Source organism: Acomys russatus, chromosome X (genome assembly GCF_903995435.1).
Source record: "Acomys russatus chromosome X, mAcoRus1.1, whole genome shotgun sequence".
NCBI classification, from domain to species: Eukaryota; Metazoa; Chordata; class Mammalia; order Rodentia; family Muridae; genus Acomys; species Acomys russatus.
In genome coordinates this window covers 63,067,181-63,088,260 of record NC_067169.1, presented here as the reverse complement: position 1 = coordinate 63,088,260, position 21,080 = coordinate 63,067,181, and the positions used below count along the sequence as shown (strand labels likewise).

Sequence of the window (21,080 nt, the reverse complement as noted above, 5' to 3'; positions counted from 1 at the left end):
TACACTAATGATGCCAGAACTAACTTCAAAGATTATATAATAGTCTGACTCATCATTTTACACAAAAGGATATTAGGATCTCACATTGGCTATGTTTATGTAATCAGTTTCTTACAAAAATAAGACTAAGAGCTTAGCTACATTTATTCTCAGTTCATGTGTTTTTATAACTTTGATATTTGAAACACAAGTTATGACTCCCAAGTAACTTCAAACTAAGAAAATATATCACCTATCTGAATTTGTGCAAATAGCCATATATTTGAAACACTTACTAAGCCCTAAATATGCTTTTCCCAATGCTATGTAGGAATAGGTAGAAAGATATAATTTGCCTTCCATATTAAATTTAATCTATTCTTTTATTTATAAAAAAAACTTTATGGTTCTTTGTGAATTTCACATGATGTACACCTATCCCACTCATCTTTATCTTCCATCCCTCATTCCTACTATCCACACTTGCAACCTCACCCCAACAGAAAAAAATCTTTTGGAAGCTGTAGTGTGTCACAGTGTGACCTTCAGTATTCCCTGTTGTCCACACTTCTTTGCTTTCAAATGTTTATTGCAAGGATGTGTTGGTCTAGTAAGAGGCCTCTTGCTTCTGTTACTTCTTCTACTGAAACTTTACTGGGAATCTTCTTGGATAGCCTGTTATTGCCCTGTGTCATGAATTCCTGAAGCCTTTGATCTATATGGACATCCCCTTCATGTACTCCAAGAGTTCAGCAATGGGGTAGATGTTGGGGTAGGCTAATTCAAAATGCTGGATCAGACGTATTTGTGCTGGTCAGCCCTTCTGACTCTCCTGCTATCTCACCCTTGGGAACAGTTAACTGACAACCTCCCTAATCCCCCACTCTCACATCCCTATAACAAAGGCCAACTTTATTCTGCTGCCCAGGCAAGGTGCAGGGTCTACTCTCCCAAGTTTTGCAACCAGTGTAGGACATGGCCATTTTCCCCATTCTCATGACTCCAGGGCCAGCTTTCCCACCTGACAAGGGGGAGTCTCTCCATTGTCTGAGCCACCACACAGCAGACTAGAAGCAGGGCTGGCTCAGGTGTTGTCTCTATGTCCTGGGCCAGTTCTATGATGTTTCCCAGACAAGGTGCAGGGCCATCTTTCCTCCTCTCTTGGCCCCAGAGATAGCTCTCCCACCTGCTGTAGGTGGCAATAGGCAAGAGATAGTGAAAGCATCTCTTCCTCACCCAGGCTTCCACACAGCAGACAAGACAGCTCTTCTACTCTCATACTCTTGGGGCTGGCCCCCTTGTGCTCCCTGCCTTCTGGATTAGCTGTACTGTGTTGCCCAGATGAGGTGTAGGACCTACTCTCTCAGAAAAGAGGTAGGGGCAGCTCTTTTTCTCATGGCCCAGTTGGGGCCAGCCCTCCCACCACTGACGGTGGCAAGGACAAAAGGGAGAAGAGAGGGTCTCTCCCTGTCCAAATGCCACTGCACAGCACACAAGAGTCAGGGCTGGCTCTCCCACACTCATACCCTTGGTATAGCTCACTAGCATCCCATGTGAGATGCAAGGCTTGCTCTCATGAGTACTGAAGTAAGTAAGTGGTAGGGCCAGCTCTACTGCTCTGATGATTTCAGGGACAGTCTCCTGCCTGTCATAGGTCATAAGGTTAAGTGTGGGAGAAGGGCACCTCTCCTTCTTCCAAACCACCACATGGAAGATGAGTGACAGGCTCAGCTCTTCCATGCTTAAATACTCCTGGCAGGCATTCCCTCAACTCCCACAATGAACTGGGCAGCTCTTTCTTTCTTTCTTTCTTTCTTTCTTTCTTTCTTTCTTTATTTATTTATTTATTTCTTCCTTCCTTCCTTCCTTTTTTAAAGATTTCTTTATTATTATGCATACAGTGTTCTGTCTGAATGTACACCTGCAGGCCAGAAGAAGGCATTAGATCACATTATAGATAGTTGTGAGCCACCATGTGGTTGCTGGGAATTGAACTCAGGACCTCTGGAAGAGCAGCCAGTGCTCTTAACCTCTGAGCCATCTCTCCAGCACATATGGACAGCTCTTTCAAGTACTGCAACTGGCTAGGAGCAGAGTCACCTCTGCTCCTCTCATGCACTCAAAGCTAGCTTTTCCAGGATGCCCAGGTGAGTGGTAGGGCCAATTCTACACAGGCCTCAAACATCAATATGTCTTCAGGTGGCAGCCCAAACAAAGGATATCCTTCTGGCCTTGGGTGGTAACAGACCCCAACTGCTTCAGGACCATGGACCCAGATGTGTCCACAGGTGTCAGCACAGGACAGTACCCCACCATAGTCCCAGGTGGTATCAACAGTTACTCACATCAGGTTGTTCTTCCCAACAGTCCCTAAAGCTATCCCTCAAATCTCACATTCCGCCACTCTTCATTATGTCCACATTCTTCTGTTTCTCTTTCTCTTGCATTTCTCCCTCATTTATTTGCTCCTCTTAGTGTTGCATGTGGGCAGTGGTGTCTGAGTGTCTGGGGTAATCTCAGAAGTGGTCTCAGGAGTGCTATGCCCCACTTGTGCATTATGGCACCAGGCACAGGTCATCTTGGTCATGGTCTTCCCACCTAGGCCTATGCATCACTGGCTAGATCCCTGCCTCAATCTCACGGTGCCTGTCTGGTAGTCATTCTGGGCTCACTCCTTCATTGGTCAGCCTGAAGGGTCTTCTGTTTTAGGCTCAGTCCCGTCTGGGGGCCCAGGGGCCCAGGCAAGGTTCTTCTAGTCTCTGACTCACTCTCTTCCTTGGGAGCCTGTCAAAGCTTGCATGGGCACCAGACTGGTGGTTGTCTCCAGGTTAGCTCCCTGTCTGAGCCCCCTGCCACCTGACTGGTGGTCATATCAGGCTGGCTTTCTTCAGGGAAGGTTAGGCTACTAATCATTCCAAAGATCACAGGTCAGAACACTGAACATTGTCTCTCTCCTCTCTGCCACCTACTAAAGCACATGTTATATGACAAACATACCTGCAATGTCTCTAGGGAGGAGGTCAGTACCAGGTTTCAGAAAGGCATATTTGAAAGGTGTTTAAATCCTCCAATTAGTATAAATGAAACTACAAATACAATAAATTTAAGTATAGTTGGCTGCATTTTTATTACATTAAAATGATTTCTACTTTTCAAAATACAGAGATTGTATACTTTCATTCATTACAATTTTATGTTGTTAAATGCAGAGAAACCACAACAGGTGTTTTTTTTAATTAACAGTAAGTAATATTGAACCCTATATGCTTTTAAATCTATATATGTTAATATTAGAGATAAGAGTGCCTTTGCAGGACCTCTAAAATACTGAAGAAGACTTGTTTTTTATTAGTTGAAAGACAGAAATTCTAGCAAAGAAGTGAGCCAAGTGATTACTTTTATGAATCACTAGAAAATAACAATATCCAAGTGTCAAGAGGAAAATACACCTCAAAATAATAATTTTAGTTGTCTGTGTAAAAATTCACATGATAAATTTATCTATGAAAATGTAATATAACATTATTTTTAATGATTGCATTGTAAAATATATTGCTCAATGATTTGAGCTTTCAAAAATTTTAACAGTGTTTAAGTTGGATACCTTTCTGTATCCCACCAGTGTCCACTTACTTGAAATCTGATTTATGTAATACGTTAAGATCACCTTTCCTTACTTGAGCAGTAGGCTGTCAATATGTAAAACTTAAATAGCTTGCTAAATGTAATTGCCAACATATCATTATGGAAAAATCAATCTCATAGTAATGATTTTTACATTATAGAGAATGTATTATATGCTAAATACAGCTTATTTGTAAACAAATGCCATACATAATATTTACTAACAATAATGTGATTAATTATAGCTTCATGTACACATGAAGATAATAGCATATGCTCAGCTGTATCAAAAAATTAGTGTAGCTGTTAGAAGTTAAAATTTATAAAGCAGAAATGTTCACCTTAAGCTCTTAGATTGAAACCCAACTTTTTATTCCTATCCATCCTTCAAATTCAACTACATGCTTTTTCTTTCTCATTTTGACTTTATTGTCTGAAGCAGCAGCTCCCAAACACAATATCTACTTAAAATTATTTTATATCAATTAAAAAGTAATAATATTAAGTATATAATTTTTTCATTTATATTTCTGATATTTCAAGTTATATCTGACTGTATTTAATGAACAGCTTTTGTTTATGAAATATGCAATGATAGAAAAATTCTCTATCATTATAGAAATTACAACTAGACAATGATATTAATCTATTCAGTTAGTTTAAGCAGTTTTTTCTACCTCATTGCTCCCCTAATATGGATCAAAACCATCAAATGTCTACCTCTGTACATGAACCTCATCACATATTAATGTAAAATGGAAAATAGTAGTATGATACAACTATTTTTACAAAACTGTTTTTGTTTCTCAGTTTCTCTATTAACCTGGCTATCACACAAATAATTACAAATCTATAATTTTATTTTAATAATAAACTTCACAACACAATAACTGAGTATTTATTAATCTATTCTTGACCCTCTAAGCTAATTTAGTTTCCTCCCAGCATACATGCCAGAGATATTTGCACTTTGTTGCTTTCCTCCTCCAGCACCTCTCTCCTGTCTCATCTGGACCTCTCCTGTGGCTGAGTCCCCCATTTACCCTTCTAACTCCTCCTCCTCTGGCTGGCAGGAAGTCCAGTCATGTTCTCTCCCCTGCTCAGCACTTGGCTATAAGCTTTTTATTTACATACCAAGGGAAATTGGGAAGCATTGTTTACACAGCATTGAGATAGGAGATTATTGCAACAAGGATTGCAAACAGATATGGAGGGCACAAAAATCAGTATATGAATTACACAACAACCTTGTGCCCTCTTTTAGTCTAATAAAAGCCCTTTTCTCTTACAATAACAAGCTATATGTAGTATAACTATTATGGAAATTATTAGGTAAGATTTGTATTTGTATATTTGTCACCCTTGGATAAAGTATTCTACTATATAACAATTTCTATCATCCTAAACAATTTAAGTTTAACGGTGGGACTATAACTATCTATTCTTCAACCACATCAGAGACTTAAGGAGTAAATATTAAAGTGCAAGCCAGCAGCTTCCAAAAGTACAGAAACGACTGAGATATTTGGCTTCCTGGATAGTCCCTCAAAATTCTTCCATAACATTGGAGCATCATCTTCAAACTTCTAGCCCAAAATATTTGAGAGACTTTTCTATGAAGCATGAATTATAGATGATTTACCTACCTTGTCCTTGCAAAGCTTGGAAGTCCACTCTCTTGCATATAGTTTATCTATTTTGAGACAGTATTCTGGCTATAATTGACACAAGATCATTTTTTCACCCAGTGGCTAGTTTGCCAAGTATGATCTTTGAAGTAAAACAAGGGTGTTGCTGGGAGCAGACTTGTCTCATTGTCTAAAAGCTTTGTTAATAAAATCTTTAAATGACATATTCTGTAGATCTCTGAGGTTTTTGAAGACCATCTATTTATCTTATCTGAATTGCTTGTTTCTAGCGATTTTTTTATTTTGTCAACCTACTAAACATATTTTTGTGATTAACTAAACTTGTGTCTAACATGACAAAGAATTTGATTGTCTGACTGCTAATATGCATTTCTTACTTTTCCTAAACACTTTGTAATAGCAGCTTTCAAAGTGACTAGACTTTAACATTGCAGTTTTAAGAATTACATAGGTACAAAACCTTACTATGTTGTAACAAAATGTAATACAAGGATCAATACCAAGATAAAAATTTTGGCATATTAATGCATTTTAGCCTAAAATTAGATTCATTAATCAACCTTTTTATTTATCATTTTTATAACTAACCCATTTAAAATGATAACAAATATCAATCACCCACAGAATGACCTCATCCAATCCACCCCTCTTAGAAATGGGGACTTGTTTTCTGAAATTACTCCCTGCTGATTTTGAGACATAGTTTTGTTTTTGGGTACCAAAAAAAATTGGAGTATTTTCCAGTCTTAAGAAATCTAGCTATAAATTTTTCTGTCTGTCCAATTTCTGAAGGCTGAGAGAGTTCAGAGCAGAAGGAAAGTCCTGACTGAAACACTCTGTAATGCTGGACAATGTAGCTAGCCATTTGGAAATTGTTGTGAATGCATATTTTTGAGGAAATAGTTATGAGACCATTGGTGAGGTAGACTCACCGGGGCTACTTGTCTTGTCTTTTTTGGTGCCTGGTCCTCTTGCTATGCAAAATATTAACTTTCAAAGTTATTATGCTATTTTGTATTAATATATGTATGACCATGCACTAAAGACAGTTCAGTTAAAGATGATTATATCAAAATAAATCTTTATCTGTGTCAATTAAAAATGGCATGATAAATCCTGATGATTTTTAGCCAAAGATTTATTGGTCATGCATAGCGAAGTTTTGGCTGGAGGCATTTTCATATTTCTGTCAATCTCAGAGCTGTTCCCATGTGGAGGGAACAGCAAATTATGTTATCTGTCCTGTTTAGTTTTCTTTGTTTCTTTCCTTTTGTCTTCAGACAATATCTTCAGGAGGTATCCCCCTGTCAAATCTGATTTCCATCTGTTCAGATAGAATACATAGCTTGTAGTTTTCTGTTGAGATAAGAGTATATTCTCCTCCCCAATGCAATGCATTTCCTGTTTTTCATGTTAAAATTAGTACCTTTGTATGCTGATCTCCTTTCTAAAATGCAATATATCTTAGCAGGTGTTTTCCTTGTTTTATTGAAATGTTTTAAAAGTCATTGAGTCAGCACTTAATCTATTTTGGAGGAAGATATTTTATTCCCCTTCTGTTTCATGACCACCTTTTAAAAACCATTGCTATACCTTTTCATAATTGTGTGACATATAAGATTATAAGATATATATATATATATATATATATATATATATATATATAAAACAAGTCTCATGTCATAATGTCTAAAAAGTTTGTATTCTAATAGATATGCATGCTGAAACACCATCAGTCACAATTTTTAAAGGCATCTTCAAGACAGTCACCATCTTTAACAAATGTGTAACCTCTAAGTAGACCTAAAAACATCTGAACACCTAAACAACTAAGCTTAATTGTAAGACTAAACTATCTAGTCTTTAACCCCATCAGAGACTTGAGAGGGAATAAAATTAATTACTTGAGTATACAAAGGGTCCAGATTAGCAGTGTATTGCCTGAACTATCACTCAAAATTCTTTATAGTGTTGGAGCATCATCTTCAGCCTTCTGGCCCAATATATCTGACAGACACATTTGTGAGGCAGGAACTATTTAGGACTTGCTTACCCTGTCTGGGCAGAATTTGGTAATTGACTCTGCCTGCAAAGTTTAATTTTAGATACATTGGTATAGAATTCAAATTTAAGATTATTCTTCACACACATTATATATATATATATATTTCTACTCTAATATGTGGTGTTTTACCCATAAAACTCAATTATAATACTCAATTTGAAAGTACTATTGCAAGCATTTTAGGATAAGTAAGTTATACAAGTTAATTTTTAGTTGATCATATCATGGTGATATCAATTAATAGTCTATTTTTATCATAAGAATATATATCCTGAGTGTAACAGATAAATATGAATCTATTGAAAGATAAGGTAAAATAATTAGATAACATCCTCAAAAGCCTCAGAGACATAAAGAACATGGCATTTAAATGTTTTTATTATTGACACTGAGACAGTTTAACTCCTGGCAACACCCAGCCTACTTCAAAGAATGATCAACATCAAAGACCCTTCTTATGGAGATAGCTCCAAATGTGGCAAACAAGCCACTGGGAAAAATATCCTCATTTCTACTACAGACAGAATTATTCCTAAAAACAATATTTTTATCACAAGTTAGGAGTGACAGGATTGCAACTATATGAGTATCTGCAATGCTGATTATTTATTGTGGTTCATGGATTTCACAAGTGGGTAATTCATTGGTTCCTTCTATTGGTAGCTTCCATAGCTCCTTCTGGAGGCTTAGATAAAAAAAAACTACTTTATTTAGGTTCTTAAATGCTACTACCTCCTCTCCAACCTACTAACCAGAGATAGGAGAGAACAAAGGTTAATAAGGATGTAGCTCTTTTTAGATGTGTTCCTTAGGGCAATTCCACTCTGTGTTGTTAGTATACCAGCAGTCCAGTCAAATATCAAACACCAAACAGCAACATTAGTCAGTAGCTGTAGCACAATTGAGCTGAAATAGCAAAACTCCTCCAAATTGACATGAGTCAGTGGAAGAGGACACAATCAGCTGGAGTACCACAAGAAGTTCTCCAGAGTGTTTTTCTCTGTGAAGTGAAATGTCGAAAAACAAACACCAACAAAGCAATGTAAATTATTGCGTGGGGTAGTGATGCAAAAGCATTGTCTCACTGTTTGTAGGTTTCTATTTATTGCCTCTCAGAGTCCACACAAGGTGGCTTTTGTAGCTGGCAAAAACCATGTCCCTCGTATGAGACAGCTTCCAGTAAAACATCACATGACTGCTCATGAGTCTATTTTCTGCTAACAAAGGTCATGAGGCTGTCTATAGCAGTAGAAAAACACTTCCAAATCCCATACTTGGGACCAAAACAAAGAACATATTCACATGACACAAATGAGTGTTCAAAGAAACCAGAAACCTTCACTTCAACCTTCTGGTATTATGAGAGCTATAACTCAAGAAGGAGGCTTTCAGTCCAGATCCAGCTCTATTACTCAAATCCTTTTCCCATTGAGGGTGGTGTCTTCATCAATAGAGACTTACTTTCAACCATTAAGAGTGAACAAAGGTCAAAAGCAATAGCATATATTGTTTAAGGAAATATGTTAGACAAACCTGACCAAAAATTGAAAAGGTGGTTTCTCATGGTTGGTACTGTGTTTTTGTGTTGTCCTACAGATTGCGGAACATTCTCAGACTCAATGGCATAACTTCATATCTAATTGTATATACAGCATTCTCAACAGGTGAGAAATAATCAGGATTGGTACTAAAAAACTAGCCAACTGATTGTGCTAGTGGTTTCATGAGTCTTAGAAGAGAACTTGCTACCACCAATTTACCAGACCAGCATAATTTCTCATTGTATTCTAAAACTTATTCTTATCCACAAAAATAGATATAGATATCACTCCTCTCCAAAGAAGCTTCACTTTGCAATAGACAAAGACCATTAGAGAAACCAAGAAATTGTCAAAATATAAAGGTCAACTAATCATGTGTGCCCAGAGTTAAATGATAGAACTACAATACAACTCCTAAATCTAACGCTTAAAGAATATCACAAAAAAGAGAAAAAATAAAATAAAATCCAGAGGACGAGAAAATTTGCTATAAGATTGTATCTCCTAGAAATGACAGGAAGCTACAACTATATGATGTTTCAAAAATATCACTGCCTAAGAAGACTTGAAAATGACAATATCAATATACATGCTAGTGTTGAAAAAAATAATATCACTGAGTCCCACATAGAGACAAAATACTATAGCCAACTAATAGATTCTGAGCATGGGAGACAGATACAGTATTTCCACAATCAGGATCCCCCGACTTGCTTATCTAATATCAAGTGGTCATCCCTAAAATCATATGCAAGCAACATTGAACAGCCACAAAAGGTTTTATTTATATATGCTGTGTAACAGAAACTGAGGTGCAGGAGTTGGATTTCACTCCTTCTTTCAGAATACATGACCACACTGTGAACTCTGAGATTGTGTTGTTCACTTGAAAAGAATGTTTCTACTTGTGGTGTAGTTCAGCCCTTGCACACTCCTTTAATCCAAGAGCTTCCTGTAGTGCTCTTGTTTAAAAACTTTACATTATTTTGTGTGTTTAAGCCTCAACCTCCTTTCTCACTTCTCAGTGCTGTAGGAAAGAGAAGATTAGTTGGGAGAGGGGGCCCTTTTACGTCTCCCAGCTGTTTAAGGTCAAAGGGTCTTTGGGTCTATACCAATCTTCATCAACATCAGATGAAGCAAGCAGCCTCTTCCAAGCTGCTGTGCCCTGAAGCATTTTTCTCTGTCGGCCTGCTCCAAACCTCCATGCTGTCAGTCTTTGGTCTCTTCAAATGCTACACATCACAGGCCAACAAAGCATACCACACTATGCTCTCTCAGAGTTCTCATTTATATTCTCAGAGAAATATACCACATCTCTCTCCTTGACACACAAGGAAGGCCTTACCAACTGGCAAAAGCCATATCCTATACAAAACAATTCACAGCTGTGGACAAACTAAGTCTAAAATTGAAATCTTACATTTGGGATTAAAACAAAAACATATTTGCATAACATAACTGAGTTTACAAAGAAACCAAAACTTCCATTACAGCTTCTTGCTAGGATTATAAATAAAATCAGCCATATGTCAAGAGACAGAAATGAACATAGAAAAAGGGCATAGGGAGTAAAAGGGACTCTGGAGGAGAGATAGAGAGATGCACAGGAAGTAGAACGGAGGGACAGTCAGTTTGAGGGAATTTTTTTGAAAGGAAAGGCAGCTTATAAATCAGGAAAAATGAGCAAAGTGGCTCTGAGCCTTTATGATTCAGTTAAAAAATCAGAATGTATACCATTCATATGGTGTTATTAGAATTTCCTAACTCTCTTAATATAGTTATTGACTTTTAATATGTAGTAAGGGTTGTTTTACATATTGAAACTGTAGCACTTATTACAGATGATTCACTATTAACTTTGCTATTTATTCAACTATAACAAGTAATCAGCAACAGAAACCATCTATTGTATATAACACATATCAGATCCTATATGGGTCTACCAGGCCCTCAAGCATAAAATAAGAATGAAACTGAACAACTATTAATAGGAAATGTGCTCGAAGTCTAGGACCTTCATAAGAAACATGGTGGTAGTATTCTATACCATTAATCCCAGAAAAGATGGGTAGATCTCTATAAATTAGTTGTTTTCTAAATTCTAGAATTGCAGTGAACAAAATGGTGGTGAAGAATACTTTTAATCCCACCACCCAGGGAAAAACTCAGATACAGCACCTATTTGGTATATTTGCACACTATAGAAATCACACACCATATTTAGAGATCATTATAAAAACACTCTTCAGGGTTACTAGAAAGGCAGCTAATTTCCAATGGGGACAGGAACAAAGAGTAGCTTTTGTGACTTCCAGTAAACCCATCTCCATGCATGCAACCCTGACCAATACTGAACCAGATGACACCCTAATTATGGATATCATATTTATTGGTAAATTAACAACTGGGAATCTTCATAAAGCAAAAAAAAACAAACAAACAAAAAAAAAACAACAACAGTCCACCAATATTTGCCTGTTGACTTCTATTACAAACACTTTTCATGCATGGAGAGTAAATATTCTTTTTAAGAAACAAATCTAAACATTTTACGAGGCATGGAGAACCTATATTCAGTCCTCCCCAACTACTCTATGGTCATAAGTGTTCCCCTTACAATGATAGATTGGATCTTTTCAAAGGCTGTGTCCTTCTCAGGCTTAGCAGTGGAGGGAAAAGTATTAGAGTAATACCTGTCTGAATTTTTTCATAACCAAGATGTGGTAGTAAAGGGGTCTGCCTCTTTCCTCATTGAGGGAAAAGTTTAGTTACTTCCAATCCCCATCTCAAAACGGCTAATCCTTGTGGCTCCAGGCCTCTGGAAGTACGTGCTTCTCCAACCGAAATTCAGAGTGCATTGGTCTCTCCATGGAAGAGGCTGGAGCTCAGGGTCCCCAGTGAGCAAGGAACCAGGTCCATGTCACAAGGTCTTCAGTCCAGCTGGGGTGCAAGAAAAGGGAACTTTATCTGCAATAAGTTTTACTGCTCTTTTAGATGTGCTGTCAGCACCAGGCTAGGTTTTAGTGGGCAACTCAAGGTTTTGAGGCCAAGTGAGATGACAATGAGGTTTGGGCAAATAGAGCAGTTGCTTTGGGAACAGCTGGCAGCCTGCTCCTGCAGATCAGCACTGTAGCAGGCAGACTCAAACAGCAAAGCTTTCCAGAGGCCAGGGAGTTCAAATGATGGCCGTGGGGGTTTCTGTGGGCACTGCCTAGCTAGGAGTCAAGTCTGGCTGTCCAGCAATGAGTTCCTTGGGAAGAATGGACACCCTTCTTTTCTGCAATGTTATAGCTCTGAATAAACAGCCAGTCTCTGAAGTCCTTCAGTTAAGTAGATGGTGCTCACTGCTTTCTTTCATGTGAAACAGGGCCTTATAAATTTTGGCCAGTGGGCAGTGGCTTTGAGGATGAATGTGTCTTATTAGCTGTGACTTAGGACAATAACAATGCTCTATTTACATAGGAAAAGAGAATAGGTGACAAGATCATGTGACTGACCACCTGTTGCACCTGGCAGTTTTGTCACATGCTCCTGAGGCAGGCATAGGAACAGGAGAGAGTTTTGTCCCACACCTTCCTTTCTCAGGATGAGATATTAAATCTCTAGTTTAAGATTTCCAGGTTTGAACATGGTCCATTTTGGAGGTTCTGTTCCAGTTCTTCTGAAGGCATGATCCACAAGTCCCACAACCTATCCACCAATAGAGGCACCTGTAGGGACCAAAACAAATGGTCACATTTGGCTAGTATGTGATTTAGTGATGTTTCTTCAACTACTTATGGAAACAGGACTGATGGAAAGCAGCATCGTATAGACAACAGGATGGAAGGGCATGTATATATTCCAGCCTGAGGGACCAAAGTTGTGGCATTGTAGCTGGATATATAGAACAGAGCTACAAGGTCTTTCGATGTGATCCTTTGCCAGAGCAGCCATTTTTCTGGATTAAAATTTCGCTACATCTACCCCTTTTTGTTTAAGATAAAACTTACACACAGCTTAACTATTACAAAAGAAATAGTTAAGCAACCCATAAACTTCATAGTCCCAATATTCTTAAGAAGATCTGTGGATGTAACGATCCTTCATAACTGCAGTTCTGATTATCTGTACTTCAGCAAATGTCCATTTCAGAATAAAGGTTTTCTGATCCACCAGTCTGATGAATGAGCTATTCTTGAGCTAGTGTGTTGAGCTATCCCCACGCAGGGGGGTCAGATTTCTACATCATCTGCATTGCAAATAGAGATAGCATACTTATTGGTGAATTGACACTTGGGATTCATCATAAAGCAAAAGGAAGTCCACCAACATTTGCTTGTTGACATCTATTGCAAACACTTTCCATATATAGAGAATAAATATTCTCTCTTTGAGAAATATCTGGACATTTTACAAGGCATCCTATGGTCATAATGGCACCACTTGTTTTTTTTTTTTTATGTTTTAGAATGGTTTAATGCAGCCACAATTGATCACTTTAAAATTAATTTTCATTGTTTATTTTTCACTCATTATTTTTCACTCACATTTTATGCATCACCTTTTAGAGCCAGAAACATTGTAATTGAAAACACCATAAATATTACTTGTAGATTCTTAAATTACATTTGTTAAGAATTATCTCAATTATCTTTTTTTTTTTTAATTGTAATGATGGATTGGATCCATTTGAAGGCAGAGCCCTTCACGAGCTTATCCATGGAAAGAAAGGTATTAGAATGTAACTGGTACCTAATTCCTGTGTGAGCAGAATGTGGTAGTAAAGAGGTCTATAGATTCCTGCACAGAAGAAATAGCTCAGTTGCCCATACTCATCATCCCTAAACTGCTCACCCTTCCCCTAAAAGAGACACCTCATGAATTTTGAGGACTAACGTAGTGGTCAAACATTTGACAAACACATGGTTTAATAATATTTCATCAACCACTGATTAAAAAAAAAACTAATGGAAAGTGTCAGCCTATAGACTGACTGATATAATAGCAAATACTAAGGGAGAAACCCCAAAATCAGTGCAGCACTATTGGCTATAAGAAAAACAACTACAACAACAAAAGGGAAATCTCTACCTTCTCTAATTAATGGTGTATGTATGATGGTATAGCTATATGGTCATCAAAATGGAAAAGCACTAGCTGGTAGATAAATGGCAAATAGGAGGCATAAATGGAAATGGCAAAACCTAGAAAAACTTAATAAAGGCATTTTGTAGCTTTATACAGGCAGAAGAAACCAAATGTCTCAAAGTAATGAAGTTGTGGACAAGGTGGCATCATGTTTAATTAAGACTAGAATATTAAATTTTGCCAGGAAACAAATTCAGAATAAATCAAAAAGAAAGGTAGATTACAGATTTGAACAACTGGAACATTTACTAAAATTCAAGGGAAATATTAGAAGCAAATTAAACCAAGACAACCCTATGAAAATAACTATTATAAGGAATCCGTAGCCAGGTGTTTGTTCATACCTTTAATCCCAGCTCTCAGGAGGTAGAGGGCTTTAATTGCAACACTTGGGAGGCAAAGGCAGGCACATAACAATTTCAAAGATTTAAATTTAAAAGTCACTCATAAAAGATAGGGTGAAGTTCAAAGTGAATGGTCTTTGAGATCTAAATATAAATACACACAATCCTGAATTTATATGTAAAGAAATAGAGGGATGTATTATCCAGAAACACCAAAGGTACATTCAGTTTCAAATTTTCAAAAAAAAAATTTAAATTTCAGATGAAATAAAATACTTTTTCTGTTTCAAAAAAATTTGTCTTATGAAAGATAAAACATTCTAAATAAGGAATCCCCCAGAGATAGGGTTGGGGCAGGGTTTTGGTTTTATATTTCCAGGAGAATAAAAGCATCAACAAAGGAATCCAGAGACCACTGGACAAGTGAAACATCTGAAGAGGACAGATCATCAAGAGAATATGTCTCAAGAAAAACAGTATAATGTCCAAGTGATATCACCCACCACAAGCTTGTCTCTGCTGCCCTCTACAGACATAAGTGGCAAATGATCCTTATATGGTCCCAATTCAATTAATAATTAAAACTGGTTTGTGGTTTGGAGCATAGCTCTCTTCTTCTCTAAATCCATGCACGCTTGTTAAAGGAAAACTGAAAATCTATCTTATATCAGAAGAGCCACCTGGTATGGGACAGATGAAAAGAAAATAAGAGACCATGTTATTGCCACTGATCTCATAATCTTTTGGTCTTCATTTAACTCCTTAAAATTTTTCTTAAGGTACAAATATTATTTCAAACTCTATGAGATTATTATGTATATGTAAACTTTCTTTTGTGATATTAGTAGTCATACAGGGTAGTAATTTTCGAAATAACCTTTGTCTTAGCTTCTTGTATGTGTTTTCAGGTTTGATTCAGAAGCAGATAACTAGAAACAAAGTTTGTGTGCCTCAAATGTACTTAATAGATTGTGGTCCTCAATTTTTGTGGACATATGTTGATTATGTCATTTAAAATGTTTAAGTTTTCTACAATACATCATGATCATTCCTAATACTAAACTTTGAGGTCTCCAAGAAGAAGATGGAGCCATGCAATGACAAATTCACCTGGATTATTGTAATGCTAACCACTGGAAAAAAAAACCTCCTGATGCCTCTTCTGCTGCCAGTTGCTGCTCTAGGATTGCCGCTAAGTGAGCAAACACTACTAAAAAATTAAGTGTGTACTACAGAAACCAGCTTCAGACTACAACCTGCTCAGGACATTGAAATTGCTGAGTTCATAGAAAATTGACAGGAATATTTTACAGAAGTCTGAACTAGAAAATTCTTAATCCTAAGAATGGCAATTCAACAAAGCTGGACATTGTGGAAAGCTTGGCAGAAATAGCTTCATTATTATAAATAGTTCCATTGTGTTAGAGTTAAAACTTTTCCATTTTACTTTGGCAAAAAGGGGGAAATGCTACACAATGTGTGATCACACACTATGAACCCTGAGATTGTGTTTTTTACTGGAAAAACCTGTTTCTAGTTGGGTGGCTCAGCCCTAGCACACGACTTTCATTCAACAGCTTTTTGCTTGACTTAAGTAAAATCTATCATAGGTCAAGAGGTGGAGTAAGCAACCAGTTGAGAGGGAGTGAACATAGGAATAAAACAGAAAGAGAAAATTAGGAGTAAGGAAGTGTTAGGTGTTTATGATGGGAGTACATTAAACTTACTCTTTATAGTATGATCTATCACCCCAGTACTTTACTTCTTAGGGACAGTGCAATGACATGATATCTACATATTGTATAAAGGTGTCAAGTTATTATATTCTTCTATGTCTTCAGGATGCACAAATTTGTCCCATTAAAAAAAACATGGTTTCATTATTGTTTGCTAAATTAATTTTTCTTATTCTCTATAACTCCTTTGCAAACCTCACACAAAGGTTATTGATTATATTCTCTCACTTTTCAACTTCTCCAAGATCCATTTCCCCTTCCTCACACACCAAAATTTGTGTCCTCTTTTGTTAACACATTAACTTCAATTTGTGGTATTCACTTGTTCTTGGATGTGTGGCCTTCCAATAGAGTATGATTGACTTACCTGAGACTACACTCTTAACATTGATTCTCTATGCCCCAGCAAATTGCAAACAACTTCTTAGTTAGGAGAGGAACTTCATGGCCACCTTCCATCTCATTGATGGGATTTTATCTGCTTAAGCTTCAATTGGGCTTTTTTTTCTATCCTATCAGCCACTGTGAGTTCATATGTGCTGCTGGCCTGCTGTATCAGGAATCAATTTTTCATTGCAATGACCCACAATCCCTTGATCTTGAAATCTTTATATTATCTCTTTTTCGATGATCCCTGAGTTTATAGAGGAGCATGTATGATGTGGATGAACTATTTACAACTAAACATTTCATAAACTTATTCTCTGCATTTTGACCAGTTGTAGGTCTCTGTTGTGTTAATTGCAATCTATTAAAATTAGAAATGTATCTGAGGAGTTGAGGATCAGATTAACCTATGAGTATGATGAGATTAGGAGGTGGTTTAATACCATGTCCATTTAGCAGAATTTTAGTGGTAGCTTCTCCCCTAGGGCATGAGTTCCACCCTGTACAGCTGATTTATATCCAATCAGAAAGTGGTTGTTTACTCCGAATATGTCCATTTCTCTATTACACCAGTGGTCATTCCTTCCAAGTCTGGTCTTTTAGAGTCCACATATGACTAAGACTGATGATTATTTTTCTTCTCTGACAGTATGCATAACATTATGAAAATTATCCTATAGAGGTGAAGTTTCCAAATGAGCCACTTGTTTTCTTCATGTTCTAAGACTCAATTTTGTGGTATCTTCTGAAATAGGGTCTTACTATCAATTTCTGGAAGTTATCCAAGAGCAATGGCAATAGCCTTTATGTACTTTTTGGGTGTCTATGAGTTATCATTAGCCAAACACTCCAAAAGAATTAGCCCAATTCTGGAATTAAGCTTTTGTTTAGCCTATGACATATAGTAGACACATTCTCTTCACAAAAAAAAAAAAAAATAGGTCCAGCATACAACTACAGCAGGCCAGGCCTGCTCTAGCCGAGGCCACATTAATTCTAGAACCCTCAAGTAAGACAAAGCCAACTACCCATTAACAGTCCTTAGAGCTCCTGTATTGTCCTTGGCTGGTGCCTTAGTTTGAGCGGGACCCCTGGGCCCAAATCTGCCTATCATATTGCTCTACTTGTAGATTTCTAGGACCCTCTGGATCCTTTTATTTTGCTGTTCTCCCATGCGTCTCTCATTTAGAGTCCCAATAGGATGCCTTCCCCTCTGTCCCAGTTTCCTGGTAAGTGAAGGCTTTTGTGGGACATGCCCCTTGGGCTAGTATGCAGATATAAGTGAGTATATACCATTTGATTCTTTCTGCTTCTGGGTTAACTCACTCATTATGATCATTTCTAGCTCAATCCATTTATCCACAAATTTCGGGAATTCCTTGTTTTTAATAGCTGAGTAGTATTCCATAGTGTAAATGTACCACAGTTTCTTTATCCACTCTTCTCAGATCTAGCCAATGGTCAGAATATTCTCCACAGTTGAGTGGAGAGTGTGATACGACTTTCTCACATACTCTGGTGCCTCACATTTGACCATGTCCCCTGGAGGGGGAGACCTGGTGGCACTCAGAGGAAGGACAGCAAGTAGCCAAGAAGAGACTTGATACCCTATGAGAATATATAGGGGGACGTAATCCCCCTCAGGAACAGTCATAGGAGAGGGGAATAATGGGAAAATGGGGGGGGAGGAATGGGAGGATACAAGGGATGGGATAAAACATTGAGATGTAACAAGAATAAATTAATAAAAAAAATAAAATAAAAAAATAAAATAAAATTCAAAAAAAAAAAAAAAAAAAAAAACAGTCCTTAGAGCCCACCAAGTTATTTCCAACAGTGCCGGCTCTCTTGGCTCCATATCCTGGCTCTCAACTCTGGCAAAATATCCTTTTTTCTACGAGAGGCCATGCTGGTACTAGGAACCCCAGGCCCAGAACTCCAGCAGAAGACTCCCTGCTCTGCTGGAAGTCAAGCAAGTACTAGGTACCCCAGATATTTAATACATGTATCACATAGGGTGAGTACATTCATAAGTTACTATTGGCTCTTTAAGATATTTGAAAGCTGGTATTTTAACAGGATTCCAGGGTAGTTGTTCATTTTGTAAATTTTTACAGTTTTCTGGCATTTGCTCCTGGGTAACTGGGAAAAATAGTAGGCATGGTTATTTTTCCTCATTTTTTAAGAGGTGGCACCATAGATTTAAAGGTCTATTTATCTTGATCCTTAATTTCATTAGGTACCATAGATTCACAGTTAAGTATTTCCTGTTTTCTTACTTTCTCTCTTTCTCTTTCTTTTATCTCTGAAGCCTTTGTACTGTCATAGTTACTTTTTCTTATTCTACAGATATTTTAAAAATATTTTTGAGAGGAAATATATAGATTGCAATTGGAAGCGAGGAGGTGTTTACTCTAGTGGTCACAGTTGCAATAAGTACTGTGATGGATTTGTCAAATAAGAATTTTATCCTCTCACATCGTACCTTTGGTCTTAAGGCACCCAAAATGGAGTTTGCCCTTTTTTAATGCAGGAAAGCTCTAGCTATATAACTAAAATTGTCTTTTGAGATGGCTACTGTGATTCACTGTCTCAGAGGCTCCTGTGTTGTTCCTCATCCTGGGCCTCAGGCTTTTGTGGCTCCAGAGTCTCCTCAGTCTCTCTGGGTGTCCAGCCAACCTTGAGGAATTGATGCTTCCTCTGCAGGTGATCCTTGTAACAAGCTCCAGGATGCTGTGGCTGCAGAGTGTCCTGAGATTCTCTAGCCAAACTGGAAGAACTCTGCAGCTTCCTCTCAGATGTCTCCCACTGTCTCCAGTGTTTCTGTCAGATATCCTCTGCTTTCTGCACTATTAGTAGGTTTTCTTCTTCTCCAATCACGTTGGGTGCCAGATGTAAATGTTGCTTTTATTTCATCAGATAAGGGGATGAGATGAGAGCCAGACCTAAGCATTATGAATATATGACTTGGGATAAGCCTAGAGTGTTTCTATCTAACTATACCTAGGCCTGGAAGCTTCTATCCTCCACCTGCAAGCCTGGACCCTGAAGGCTTCATCTTCCAGCCTCCATCTGCTAACTAGACCTAATTAAGCCTCTGAGACTCACTGCTGACTAAGGTCACTCTTTCTAGTTCTTTCTCAACTCTGGCTGATTCAACTCAGATGTTCTTGCTCAAAACTCCTCTCCAAGACAACTGATTCAAACTGGCTTCTCTTGGCTCCACACTGAATTGATATGCTTAGAAAAACTGTCTCTGAACTCAGTGAACTAAACTGAACAATCTCTACTGCACTCAACTGAACTGCATCAAGCTCCCAAACTACATTGCACTCCCAAACTACTGTTCTATCTCCACAATCTCTCTGGATCTCTCTCTGTGTGGTACTCTTTAGTAGCCTCTCTTTTCTATCTTGTTTTCCTGATAGTTGGGAATATCTTATCTCTGATTCATTCTGTAAAATCATTCTTTGATTCATTACTTTGTCCTCCTCCCTCAATTAGATGTCATTATTTAGGATTTAAGGAGTATACAAAATTCCTTCCAGGAGGAGGAAAGTTGTGTTTTGTCTATATTCTAACCAGAAAGATTAAAGACATGTATTCCAGCCAAAGAGATTAAAGTTCTGTACTAAGGGCATCTCTGTATTTCAGCAGTATCACACAGATCTACATCTTTGGATATGATCCCCTGCCAGAGATGGCATGTTGTTGGATTAAAATTCCTCTTAAAAAAAAAAAAACAGAAAGCACATAGTTTTCTCATTAGATACAGAGAAAATCTTTGAAAAATATCCAACATAGTTTCATGATAGAAGGCCCAGAACATCCCTGGAAAGACGATACATACTTCCATGTAATAAATATAATATCTAGCAAGTCATAGCAAACACCCTGCTAAAAGCATTTTCACTAGTCAGAAATAAGGTAAAGATGTTCCTTCTCTGATTCTTCCCCTTTTCTGTTCAATATAGTACTTGAAGTCTTAGAGTAGTAAGAAAAGTGAAGAATGGGCGAGCAAAAGGGGAAGAAATTAAAATAGCCCTCCTCTTTTAACAAGTGGATTAATTCTCTACATAAAATATTCTAGTGATTCCATCAGAAAACTCCTACAGCTGATAAATAATTTTAACACAGCAGTAAGATATTAAATTGGCACAGAAAATTCAGTAGCATTTCAGTATACAAATGACAATAATAATGAGAACAAAATCAAGGGAATCAATATTCTTCTCAGTATCTTCAACTATGCATATATTTTGGAATAAATATAGGCAAAGAGATGAAAGACTTGAACAGTAAAAATGTTAACCCACTAGAAAAATAAGTTGGAGAAGATACAAAAAGTTGGAAGGACCTTACATTCTTATGATTAATAAGATTCATATTGTAAAAATGCCCAAACTACCAGCATCTATGTATGAATTCAACATAATACCCACTGCAAAAGATTTCTAAAAGTATATATCTGACTTATTTTACACATAAAACTGTTGATTTGAAATGTCTCTTTTTATTTCTTTCTGTAGATTTTCAGTCACTGAGAATGTGTAAAGAATGTTACAGGGGGAAAAATTATTTTTCTCCCATTGATTATCTGTAAAGTTAAATAAATTTACCAAATA

The 21,080-nt window shown here is 37.3% G+C and overlaps 1 non-coding gene across 1 annotated transcript; it reads right to left on the bottom strand.

Moving 5' to 3' along the window:
* Positions 1 to 2,872: 2,872 nt before the first annotated feature.
* LOC127186078 (small nucleolar RNA SNORA17) lies at positions 2,873 to 2,999 on the bottom strand. Its single transcript, XR_007830324.1, has one exon. It is a non-coding gene; the product is annotated as a small nucleolar RNA SNORA17 (small nucleolar RNA).
* Positions 3,000 to 21,080: the final 18,081 nt, after the last annotated feature.